This window comes from Amblyomma maculatum, chromosome 3 (genome assembly GCF_055883805.1).
Source record: "Amblyomma maculatum isolate TAMU_Amacu chromosome 3, ASM5588380v1, whole genome shotgun sequence".
Classification (NCBI taxonomy): domain Eukaryota; kingdom Metazoa; phylum Arthropoda; class Arachnida; order Ixodida; family Ixodidae; genus Amblyomma; species Amblyomma maculatum.
Window position 1 is genome coordinate 165,982,650 of NC_139346.1, and position 13,597 is coordinate 165,996,246.

Here is a 13,597-nt window from a genome sequence, read left to right on the forward strand (position 1 = left end):
GCCGCAGGCTCTTCTTCTACTCAATTTTTATTTTCTTGTAAGCCGTCGCTTTCTGAAGATGACCCACTTGCATCGCACACTCAGTGCAGGCTGCTTTCGCAGTGTCTGGCATCGCATTTTACTCTCTGTCGAAGTGAAGGAGCTGTCAGCCATCTCAGATTTACGCGAGCCCATTTCGGATCACGTCTTTAAAGGGTCATCCGGGTGGAGCAGTCGGTCCCTGCCACCAGAGAAGCAGGGAAAAAAAAAATATTCGCATACAGCGCCACACAACAGGAGCTGGAATGTCCGGTTTCTCGCGGAGCACGGAAGTCCCGGTCTGACACGGGGCTAATCTTCGGCCGATATGTGAGGTCCTGCGGTCGCGTGTCCAGCGCATGTCTTCACCGGCGGAGGCAGGTGACGGGAGGAGGGTGGCAAAGAGATCCTTCTCGGCGTGCCACAGCCGGTCACTTCGAACGGGTTATCGAAACTGCGCGTTGTTATTCTACATTCATTCGTTTGCCTATTTTTACTCTTTTCAGAATACGAATTTCCTGATGTTTTAAAATAGAAGGGCTTCTCAATTTTCAGTGGCAGCGCCATCGCTAACCTTTGCAGGTTCTCGTGAACATAAAAGTAAAAGAATGCATGTCCAGAAGGCATACTGCTCACTGACAGGGACGGGTCATTCTTGCTTCCGGCAGGGGTCACTTCTGGTAAAGGTATAACTGCAATCCACAACTCTTGCTTCCTATTGCTTCAAGGAACCTTTCCTTTTTGATGATTAGTCACACCTTTCAACCCGCCTAAACCGCATATTAAGCACTTCAGTGGAAGTGTTATCATGACTTCTTTGTTCGGTTTTGTCCGCCCTCTCCACGGTTGCCTCGAATTAATTGGAGAGGTCGGACCTGTGCATTAGCGCCATAGCTAGACAAGACTGGAAAGACACGTGATCGCACGTGTGACCCTAAGTCCCGGTGCCATTTCCGGGTGTCGTAAAATGATGACCTCTGCGGGCAGTTGCTCAGCGCCACACTCGGCAACGGCTCTCCCTTAGATATCACTCAGGCTGCAGCCGCCAGCAATGTGGAAGTTCTGCGTCTATACATTAAGGCGCAGCCTTCCTTTTTGCCTGAGTGACAAGACAAAGTACTAAAAAAGCACAAAGCAAAGCGCGAATAGAATGACATTCCCGCTTTCACACTGGAGGCCTGTTCAAAATGAAGGTGAAATGCAATGACGCCTTCAATTAAGTACAGTGTGTGAAGGAAAAAAGCTTCTTGCGCGCGGTAGCGGAAGATTTACACCCTTGGTGTTGAGCGTGTGTGACGGCGAATGCTCGACATAAAACAGTGACAGGACGTCCTTCTCAGTGAAAGTGCTCCTGTGTCCGTTCAACAAGGTTGACGACTGGGCAAGTTGGCAAGGGTTCATACTTACCAGCCAAAGGACGAGGCATGGACCCTTACCAACTTGCCCAGTCGTCAACCTTGTTGAATTTCATTACTAGTTCTTTGGGCTCTTTTACATGTGTTCCAGCCTTATCCTGTCCTCTTCTTCCCTGTGTCTCGTCCTTTGGCTGGTAAATATGAACCCTGTGTCCGTTAACTAGTTTGGCCCCTGTAAAGAGAGAATGTTTCGAAAGCACATTTGAATTTGAAGTTGCAAGTCGCACATCGTTTCCTCGCGTCATCATGTTGATCCTTCAGTCATTATTAAACGTTTCCGGTTATTCGAGTAAACATGCATATGCACCATTGACATGCGGGATTTCGTATACAACGCTGAGTAATCTTTCAGTTTCTGTTCTTCTCAAACATGTATTTATGATTGCGCGTTGTCCAGTATGCTATGACAGGGAACCAACTTATTGTTCGAAATTGCGCACGTTCTTGCTACTTCTCCAATAAATGTGAGAGTGCCTGAATATTATACGCCGAGAAGAGAACAAACAAGTTAGGAAGGGAAAATAAAGTGCGATTGGCACATAAACTTGCAGTAATTGGAACACTAATTTACAGATGGCTATGCATTCCGAATAATATTGTATAATTTCTTATTACTTTTTCTTGTTGTTCTTTGCTCTTTTTTTGTACTCAACTATGCCCCTCTGCTTGGACCCAAGGGTCTGCAGTATGTAATAAATAAATAAATAAATAAATAAATAAATAAATAAATAAATAAATAAATAAATAAATAAATAAATAAATAAATAAATAAATAAATAAATAAATAAATAAATAAATAAATAAATAAATAAAAATTAACAAATAAATAAATAAATAAATAAATAAATAAATAAATAAATAAATAAATAAATAAATAAATAAATAAATAAATAAATAAATAAATAAATAAATGATTGCTCAAACTATGTTTCCTTTTATATTGTTCACAGCTGTAGATTAGTACATGCGAATGAAAAACTGCCACGTGCTTGTTAAGGAAATTAACGGAGAAGGCTCCCGTGTGGGAGGCGGAAAGCCATGCAATGTTCTGCCGGCCGCGTTTTACCCATCCCGTCCTTCGCTAACCATCACATCCAGTTTGAATGGACTACTTTTTCGCTCCTAATTCTCAAATCAATTTATATTTGCATCCCTGCAATTGGCTTAATATCCCACTTAATGGTTGCATGAGGACCTGAACAAGCGCAATCCGACATTATCAAATGAGCAACCCTTTCGCCTAGATGTGGGTCTTCAGAGCATAAAATGAATGAGAATGTCTCGTAAGTTGTCTACTAGTTCCTCTCTACAACTTATTTGCTATTATTATTACTTATTATTAATTATTAGTATCCTTATCATGAATATGGCACACAGCTCCCCCGCGTATATGCAAATATATAAAAAAACACTAATTAAAGTATTGCTAATAACTGAACATGAAAGGTGAACTCTAATGTATGTACTCTAACTGTATGGTATATGTTTGCAATATTTTCGGGGTTTAACTGTGGATAATGTATATGTTTATTGCTAATGTAAGCCAAATGCTTGTAATTATGCCCTTTTAATATTTTTCTAAAAGGGAATTTGTGGCAAGTCATGAAAAACGTTGTGCGGCTTCCTTGCAGCCTGTGGGGCCGTTTGTCATCCGGGTAGTGTGACCTCTTCAGGCAGTGTATGCGTTTTGCAGAGTCACCGCGGACTTTCCCCATTTGTCTGAAATAGAGTTGGAATGAGTGAATTTACTTTTATGCATTGCTAGAGTACATCCTGGTCTCGTTCAAAAAAAGTCTATCAGTATATACGCGGAAGCCTGTCGCGATCGATGTAATTGTCGCATCATCCGAAAAAGGTGAGAAGAGAGTCGTAGTGCATAAAAATCAAGACGTAGGGCGTCCGCGGTGTCTTGAAGCTGCTGCAGTAGATGTCGCTGGGCGAACATTGACGTCTTAGATACACATTGAGGATCCCTTCAATTAAGTCTGCCATGCGCGGCAGACTCGCTTGAATAATTCGAGAGCAGAGCCTGAAAAAAGGACCGCGTGGTGAAGGCCGTATATAGTATGTCCCATCGCGTTCAGGACTCCAGATAGGGCACAAATTCTTCTCTAATTTTATTCCGATAAAGAAAGTAAAAAAAAAAAAAAAATCCGGCATTTTTTAAAATCGGCTTCAAGGTTGTGGCCGAATTCTGCACCCACATTTGTGGATGCTCTAAGTATAGTCGTATAGAAAACGTGCTTCCTCGGGTCGAGTGTCGTGACTACGGGACCACATACAAAGATCTCTATAACTGAAGCAGGTCAGTTACAGGTCGGCGCCGCTTTGTAAGGTGCCATGAAGAGTGTAAACTCTAAAAACCTCCTCCCGTCACGCTTGCCAAATTCGGCTCTTGTACAAGCAGTGGATCCTGTATCTACGCAAGAAGCAGTGTGAACACTAAACACTAGGTTGCTCTCCGCGTCGGAATGTTATCGCGCGCCACACGCACAAACACAAGCAGTTTCACGGCCCTGCTGTCACGCTGACCCCGTTTCTTTCCCAAAAGCTCTTTGCGAAACCGCCTGCTTGCCAAAAAAAAATAAAAAAAAATATAAACCCCTGCACGGCTCATTCGGAAGCAAATGCGGAATCTATAACTCGGGAGCACTGCATGCACTATACATGCACGTAACATCACTGGTTGCGTAACTATGGGAGAATTCGTCTATCTTTGTCCGATGTTACGCACACTGCATCTACATCGTTTTGCTCCGGTTTTAGAACCCTTCGGCCGAACGCGTACAAATGACTTCGCTGCTCTCAATTTGTTTTTTTTTCCTTAGTGTAGAGGAAAAATAATCAGGGGCGCCTGAAAAAAATAAAAATAGAGCGACGCGGCACCGGAAACAGTTTCAGATCAAACTGGAACGCGATCATTCTTCGCTCCCCTTTACGGTTACGCAATTTTCTATGTCCGTACACTGAAGTTGAATGCTTTCAAGATTCTTCGGTTTAATTGTGTCAAGGTGTTCTATTTATATGACATATTCTACTAAATATCATGGTGGAGATCTACCACCGGATTATTCTCCTTTTTTCGCCTCGATCGTCTCCGCATGAAGCGCGTGTTCCGCAAGCAAAGCAATTTTAGTGTATTTTGTGTGTAAGTGGCTCAAACTTGCGAAGTTATAAGCAGAGGGCACCCACTCGAGTAATTTACGGCTTATGGTAGCACCAAATCTCAGTTCTCGGTCAAATTAACACCAATGTTAATCCCTCAATCCTCATAGCTCGTGCTCGTCGCTAAGCCGAGGCCTTATGTGTAGTATCAGTATGAAATACAGTGTAATATAATAGTAATCTTCGAAAATATGACACTGTGAATACTTGCAGAACGTATGCAGTCTTAATTCAACTTTAGTTCCCAGGCTGCTTTTGTATTTGTTAACTACATTTCACTTTACATAGGACACTACATAAGTCCTCAGAGCAGCAGCGTTGCCACATTATAGCGCTCTCGTCAACGACACGGCAATCGTTCAAGGATGTGTTCGTACAAGATATGCGGGTAAATGTGGCGACGCACGCACGCACGCACGCACGCACGCACGCACGCACACACACACACACACACACACACACACACACACACACACACACACACACACACACACACACACACACACACACACACACACGCACGCACACGCACACGCACACGCACACACACACACACACACACACACACACACACACACACACACACACACACACACACACACACACACACACACACACACACACACACACACACACACACACACACAAGACTCCCTAATTTCTGGACCGTGGTCAGTTCTTAAGTTGGATTCAAGAATAGTAGCTGAAGTCTGACCAAATGAGTGACAAGGAAGTTGTACATGCCTTGACAAGGGAAGGTTTGGAAGAAACCTTACATTTGCTCTGAAGTTATTGAGGCTCAATCTGAAGGGGGTTTTTGTCTGGCCTATGTACGTGCCGCTGGTTGCACACGGTACACTGAAGCAGATAAACAAACTTTGCAGTATCGCAGGTGAAATTGCCGTGGATGCTTAACCCGAATTTTAAACCAGGGCTAGTAGCGCTCTGAGGCGTGTTAATTTGCCGGCATACTTTACAGCGGCTCTCCTTACAGGGATGGCAGCCAGTTTGATTGCGAGAATTCGTTTTTGACGGTGTTGATATATCTCCTAGGTTACGATATCTTCTGCAAACGGCTCCAGTTGTATCTGCGAATATGTTCTTCAGGCGTTCGCGTTGCATAAGAGTATCATGGAGCTTCTTTAGGACTGCCGAGACTTTTGGAGCGGATACGGAAGGGGTAAGGACAAGGTTAGTATGCAAGCCGGGGGTTTTTGGCTTGTTTGTGGCTAGTAGTAAACTTCTATCTTGTTTATCAGCGCGCTTTATTGCGTCATCAATCAGCTGAGAAGGGTGTCTTTGTTTAGTAAGCGCACTGTCGTTCTCTCACAGGAGCAAAGATTCTGGCACCTTGGACATAATCTTCATCGCAAAGGAAAACGGTGAAAGCGCTCCCAAAGTTCTTAAAGCACTCGGGGCCGAGTTCCCGAGTATTAACATTAAGTGTACCCCTCTTTCTCTTTATCATATTGTTCCATGGACGCGTAAACATTACATTTCATTGCCACTCTTTCTTTCACTTTTTTTTTTGTTGCATTTGCCCCTGTCCCCACGTGTAGGGTAGCCTACTGGGCCTCGCCTAGTTAACTCCCTGCGTTTCTGTTTTTCTTTTTCTCTCTCTGTTGGCGTGACACAACCCCTCTGCGCGTATGCTCGTGACGAGCAGGGAGTGTGCCACGTCGCCAGTGCACCGTGGTCATCAGGATAGCCGAGCAGACGACGCTGCAACTGGCAAATGCTTTGTGCGCATGCGCGTACTCTCGTCCATTTCATCCGTGCGGAATGGCTTGTGATGATGAACGAATGTCTGGTCGGCGCTTGCATTAATTACTAAAATAAGAGAGAAAAAAAAAGGAAGCTGTACATTTTAGTTTATATGTACCCATTGTAATTCAGTTCAGTTCAGTCGTTCAGTCGTGTCCGACTCTTCGTGACCCTATGGACCATGTCACGCCACGCTTTCCGGTCGCTCACTATCTTCCTAACATCACATAACTTCATCTGCAGCGCCTCGAGGATGCCATCTAACCATCGCGTTCGCTGCCTACCCCTTCTCCGGCGACCCTCAACCTTTCCCAACATCAAATCTTTCTCCAGCGACTCCTCTCTTCTCATCAGATGACCAAAGTATCTGAGCTTTAACTTTAGAATTTGACCCTTCAATGAGCAGTCAGGGTTTATGGCCGACAATATCGACTGATTTGATCTTCTGGCAGTCCAAGGAGCTCTCAAGAGTCTCCGCCAGCACCATAATTCAAACGCGTCAATTCTTCGGCGGTCAGCTTTCTTCACAGTCCAAGTCTCACATCCATGTATCACAACTGGAAAGACCATAGCACGAGTTATACGGATCTTGGTTGGCAGAATAAGCTCCTTACTAGGCGGTCAAGGCTAACCATGGTTCTATTTTCCAGAAGCAGGCGTCTCCTAATTTCATGGCTGCAGTCTCCTTCCGAGGTAATCTTGGAAACCAAGAAGAGAAAATCTGTCACAGCTTCTACTTCTTGTCCCTTGATGCTCCAGGACTTGATAGGGCAAAACGCCATGATCTTTGTATTTTTAATGTTCAGTTTAAGCCCAAACTCCTCACTCTCTTCTTGTACGCGCATCAGAAGTCTCTTGAGTTCCACTTCACTTTCTGCCATTAAAGTGGTATCATCCGCATATCTAAGGTTGTTGATACGTTTTCCAGCAATCTTCACTCCAGCTGAAGACTCGTCCAGACCGGCCTTCCTCATGATGCACTCTGTATATAGGTTAAATAGGCAGGGCGACAGTATGCAGCCTTGCCTCACTCCTTTCTCAATCGGAAATCAATAAGTAAGGCCATGCCCAGTTCTGACTGTGGCCTCTTGCCCTTCATACAGGTTCCTGAGGAGACAGATGAGGTGAATTGGAACTCCTATCTCTTGAAGAGCTTGCCACAATTTGCTGTGATCTACGCAGTTAAACGCTTTCGCATAATCAATAAAGCAGAAGTAGAGGGGTTTCTGGAACTCTTGCTTTTTCTATGATCCAGCGAAGGTTGGCAATTTGTTCTCTAGTTCCTCTGCCTGTCGTCGAAGCAGGAACGCAGTAAGGCCTTAGATAGCTACTACCCATTGTAATTAACTACTTTTAATTTCGACTGGCACTGAAATTTCCTCCTGCATTTATTTAGAGCATGAGTACAGGGGAAAACGGAGAGGGAAGGGGCATTTCTTTGTTCAGGAAGACATTTTAGACGGTAATACGTTTATGTCTGTTGTTGCTTTTCTTTCTACTTACTCAGCCTCTCACTGCCTTTAATGTCTCCGCCGCTATATTTTCATTGTATATAAAGACATAAGAAAAAAAAAGAAAAAAAGAAAAAAGAAAAACACTTTGGTCGTCATCGAAGCAGGAATGCAGTAAGGCCTATACTACCCGGAAAAGCGTCCATGGATTATCCTCCCATTGCGGTTGATCGGTCCGTTGCTTTCTCTGATCCTTAACCTCGCGCGACAGCATTTTTTCCTCACCGGATTAAATGAATACCGAGTTTCTGGCGATTTCTCCATCTTTCTCTTCGCTCCTTCTCCAAAAGAAGCTTTCTCGTGCGGCTTCCGCTTATAGGTGGAAGGAATGGCTCAAAGCAATATCAACCTTTATTCGCGGTACGTCCAGCCGCTGGGGTTGTTGCGGAAGAGGTGGCGCCCTGTAGTGGGTACGAGCTAGGAGAGCAGGGCCATATGAGTCGTTTAGGTGGTCACGGACGGGAGGAGGAGCGGTAGAACCCCAAGAAGAAGAGCGCTGGATGGGAACTGCCTGCAGGGAGTAGCTATCACAGGGGATTGCACTGCGGTTCACATCTTGATGGCGGGAGAGCTCATCACGGACAATTTGGCGAATCATGCCGGCCAAATGCGGAGGCTCATGTGAATGCTCGTGAGAATGCACGCTTGCAACAGTGGTCACGTTAGGCAGACGGCCAAATTTCGGGGTTATGCGACGCAGCTTTAAAGTTTCGAACGTACCTCAGTGCTTGATCACGGCCGTGGGAGAATCTAAGTTTTCTTTTGTAATTAAAAAGTTATATACGTCCACCGCGATGCCCTTTAAGAGGTGGCCAACTCTGTCTTCGTCAGACATGCTCGGATTCACCGCTTTGCAGAGTTTTAGGACCTCTTCTATGTACATTGTGCATGTTTCACCAGGCACTTGGGCTCGCTGGAATAACGTCTGCTCAGCGCATTTCCGTTTTGCCGTGGTATCCCCGAAACAATTTCGAATCTCCTCTTCAAAACGATCCCAGCTCGTTAGGGACGCTTCATGGTTCTCAAACCTTGTCAGGGCTGTGGAGTCCAAGAAAAAAAACATTTGCCAGCATTACAGTGACATCCCAGCGATTGTACTTGCTCACCCGCTGGTAATTGGTGAGCCAGTCGTCCACGTCTTCGCCAGCCTTGCCAGAAAAGGTCAGCGGCTCACGGTAATGCTGCCATGCGGGTGCCGCTGGACCTGGCTGCCGTGCATCGCCGTCTTGGATCATTGTGGGTGTCAAAAGGGGGAGCCCAGCGAGTCGTCGGCTCGAATGAGGTAGAGAGGAATCCGTGGTGATCGTTACACCTTCCACCACACTGTTAAGGTTTATTTACAAAGTGGTTCTGTGTGTTGGTGCCCCGCAGCGTTGTTCGAGTGAACGAGGGCCGTGCCACGCTTTGGACTGTCAACCATACCAATGAACCTGCCGTATTGCCGCGTGGTTTGAAACTCGCCGACTTTGAAGAACGCCTTTCTATGCACATCGCCGCGTTCAGTGACGGCGTTGCTCGTTCAACTAGACGTCGCGATCATGCTGATTCCCATTTTCAGTCCATGATAAATGAATCGCTACCTACCAACGACCGCCGAATATTGATGGAGGTTCTTATGAAACATGCGGACGTGTTCGACGTGTCCGACGGTGGTGGCTCAAAATCAGCCACCACCGATTCCGCCTTCCCGCTCCCATCACATGATCGACACTGGATCTGCACACCCGATTAGACAGACACCATACCGTGTTTCACCTTCAGAACGTAAGATAATTGACGAACAGGTCCGTGATATGATGCAAAGAGGAATCATTCAGAAATCATCTAGCCCATGGGCCGCCCCTGTGACTCTCGTGAACAAGAAAGATGGCACCTGGCGATTTTGTGTCGACTATCGCCGCCTCAATACTGTCACCAAGAAGGATGTTTACCCGCTCCCGCGTGTTGATGATGCCATTGGCTGCCTCCTTTCAGCTTCCTACTTTTCACCTGTTGATTTACGGTCCGGATATTGGCAGATACCGATGCATCCGCGAAAGACAAGGAGAAGACGGCATTAGTGACTCCCAATGGGTTATATGAATTTAACGTGATGCCTTTCGGCCTATGCAACGCTCCGGCTACCTTTGAAAGATTTATGGACACTCTTTTGCGTGGACTGAAGTGGCAAATTTGCATGTGTTACCTAGATGACGTAGTGATTTTCGGGAGGACCTTCGCCGAGCATAACAGCCGTTTAGCTGTGGTCCTTAACTGCATGGAGGAAGCGGGTCTCGTGCTGAATTCTAAGAAATGCCGCTTCGGTGAACGCCAGATCGTTGTGCTTGGACAAAGACGGTGTTAGGCCTGACCCACAGAAGATTGAAGCTGTCAGCTGCGTCAAAGAGCCCAAGTCTGTGAAAGAACTCAGGAGCTTCCTGGTACTTTGCTCTTACTTTCGACGCTTCATCCCTAAGTTTGCTGACGTAGCCTACCCCCTCACATGCCTCTTGCAGAAGGATATTCCTTTCAAATGGACTCCTGAATGTGATTCTGCGTTTCGCCAGCTCAAGTTTCTTCTTACCTCGCGGCCCATACTGCGTCATTTCAGCCCGACAGCTCCCACTGAACTCCACACTGACGCAAGTGGCATCGGTGTGGGTGCTGTGCTCATACAACGGCATGACGGAAACCAACACGTTGTCGCTTACGCAAGTCGCACCCTCAGCAAGTCTGAACGCAACTATACCGTGACGGAGCAAGAGTGCCTTGCCGTCGTTTTTGGCGTACAGCGGTTTCGCTCGTACCTTTATGGACGTTCCTTTAGTCATCACCGATCATCATTCGCTTTGCTGGCTGGTGAATCTACGCGACCCCTGCGGTCAGCTGGCCCGCTGGGCATTACGCCTTCAGGAGTTCAACTTTAACAGTGTCGTACAAAAGTGGCCGCCAACACGCTGACGCTGACTGCCTCTCGCGGCTGCCTCTCGCAACTACCCTCTGCGATGACAACTTTGACGACTATCTTGCCGCCGTTTCCGCACAATTTCAGGATCTTGCCACTTTCCAGCGAGAACAACGAAAAGATCAAGACTTGGTATCACTTTTTGAAAAAGCTTGTGATCCGGCATCTGTGAACCCTTTCTGCATTCGCGATGGTTTGCTGTATCGAACAAATTACTCGTCTGGCGGTGCACGCTTTCTGCTAGTCGTTCCGGCTAGCCTCTACTCCTCTGTTCTACACTCTATGCACGATGACGTTACAGCTGGGCACTTGGGGTTTGCCAGGACTCTTAAACGCATTAAGGAACATTTCTACTGGCCAAATATGCGTCGAACGACTCAGCGTTACGTGAACTCCTGCGTGCAGTGCCAGCGGTTCAAGCTCCCCACGACTTCTCCGTCGGGCCACTTACATCTGGTGACACCACCGACCACACCATATGAGCAAGTGGGTGTTGACCTCATAGCAGAGGTGGGCAACCTCATGAGTTTCGACCTCATGAGGTCGACCTCAACCTCAAAATGACCTCAACCTCACGGAGTGAGGTGAGGTTGAGGTGAGGTCGGTGACAGCTCGAAATTTTTTGAGTGAGATCACGAAATTGGACCTCAACCTCACGCGTGAGTTTGAGGTTGAGTGAGGTCGTCATTGTGTGAGGTCGAAATTGTGAGGTCCAGGCTTTTTGCTGTTGCCGCGGCTTTCTTCGAAGAGCGCCCCTTTAGGCGCAGCTCAAGCGTACTGCCGCGGTGTGCCCGCCGACTCTCGGTGTTTGGTTACCCCCCAGTCGGACGACCGGAAGCCGCAGCCCCTGCCCAGCTTTCGGCATTCCACCGTAATGTCCGCAGCCCGAGGACGCTTCCCTCTGGTCTACTTGGAAGGAGATATATTTTTTTTTACTTCACGAACTCCTCATGCCCCCCACCAGCTACCCCCGTTTCCTCTGACTTGTTTGTGCCGATGCTTGCCGCAGGCTCAAACACCCAGGAGCGCGCAAAGCACATAACTCACGTTGACCTGCGGTGCTTTTGTCGGATGCCGCGAAGAAACCAGCAAACTAAAAAGCGAAGCAAATTGTCTTTGCGCAGACGGCGCGGAGCAGAACTGTGTCTTGTGCATGCCCGTTTCCAGGCGCTAACGTCACGGCTGCTGCCTTACACTCGATAAAGGACCCCGCTGTACATTACACGGAAACTTAACAGAAAATGGTGCAGCGAAATTGTTAGGGGACGTGATACTGACAGATAAAAAAAACATGAACAAACCAGAAAAACCGGCACAATACCATCTGGGCATTTTTTCGAAGTCCTCCCTTTCGAATTGTACGTCATCGTTCGATATTCCGGTCCTGTAAATTATATTCTTGTATTCTCCAGAACAACCTCTCTTTGGTCTTGTGCTCTTGTTTCTTCTAACAGATTCACAGGTGGCCCCGAACAACTGCAATGGGATGAAGGTGCTAGTGTAGCGGTAAAACATGCAACAGGATGAGATGGACGCAACTAGTATACATTAAAAAGCCTGCGCATGTTAACCATTTGCCGAGATAGAAGAGACAAAAAAATATATGGGGCTTGTATGCAGTCAAGCGCAATGATAAAAACAAAATGATTTCGCTCCGCTAAGGCCCTTTATTTCTCTCTCAAATTCTAGTGAAATCAAGCAATGCAGGAGGAAGGAGGAGAGTAAGGGATTCTTAACTTCATAATATTAGGTTTCTCTTGAAATCTCTTATTCAGGCGCAGAAAAAAAAAAGAGAAAAGCGTTCTCCTACATGTTTTTATGAGCTAGAAAGTATTGAGATGGTTTCTGGGTCGACATTTTGGTGTCTAGACGGACGAATTGGTGTGGCGAACTGAACGTGCATGTCTGTTTTGTGCTCCCGTCTGCTTGAGACGGACACATCAATCGGATGAAAATTTTTGTGGCCAGATGTCGGAATAATTTTTTCAGATATTTGTTTTTTTCTTTAAAAATAAATTTAGATGTACGTGATATGAAGCCAATTACATGCTAGCACTGAGGAATGCAGTATTAAGTCTGGGAAGCGCAGTTCTCTTCTGGTTTTAGTGTGCGATATTTGTTATTACTTTCGTCAACATGGTATTTATTTATATATATTTTCTTGTATGTCAATTAAGTTCGTACACTACCGAAAAGAGAACAGGCTTCTTCCCTCACATTAGGCTCTTTCTTTGGCATCTTTTCAGAGGCCCATAGCCCGACCCTCCTTTCCACTTACCCGCGCGGTCATTTAGTTTTTTTTTTTTTTTCTTTTGAAAATATTGGAAAGCGCGATCTAGTCTCTGTAAGCGGAGCTGGCACACATGCGCCACTGCCGTTTGGTGTGTATTGGTGACAGTTCGGCATTCACCGCATGAGCAAAACCAGATGCCTACAGACGAACGGCGAAGGGAGGAGCGCGTGCACAGTGGGGGGCGCGGTCCCTCCGGGCTGCTTGCTCGCCTCCTTTCTGTTGTTCTTGTCTTTATTTTACGTTTATGTGCTGTAACTATACGACACTAACGGGGAAACGGTTTGTCTAGATTAACCTACGGTGCTTGCGGCGAAGCAGCTTCGGAGACACCACCGTGCAATTTATTAGTTCAGTCTTCAAAGGAAAACAAGTGAATACCACAAAGAAGCTCGTCTTAGAATTGTTGGCGAAATGGCATCCAGTATTCGGTTCGGACGTACAAGTATTTATATCGTGTGTGTGTGTGTTTTTTAGTCGAGTGGGAGTT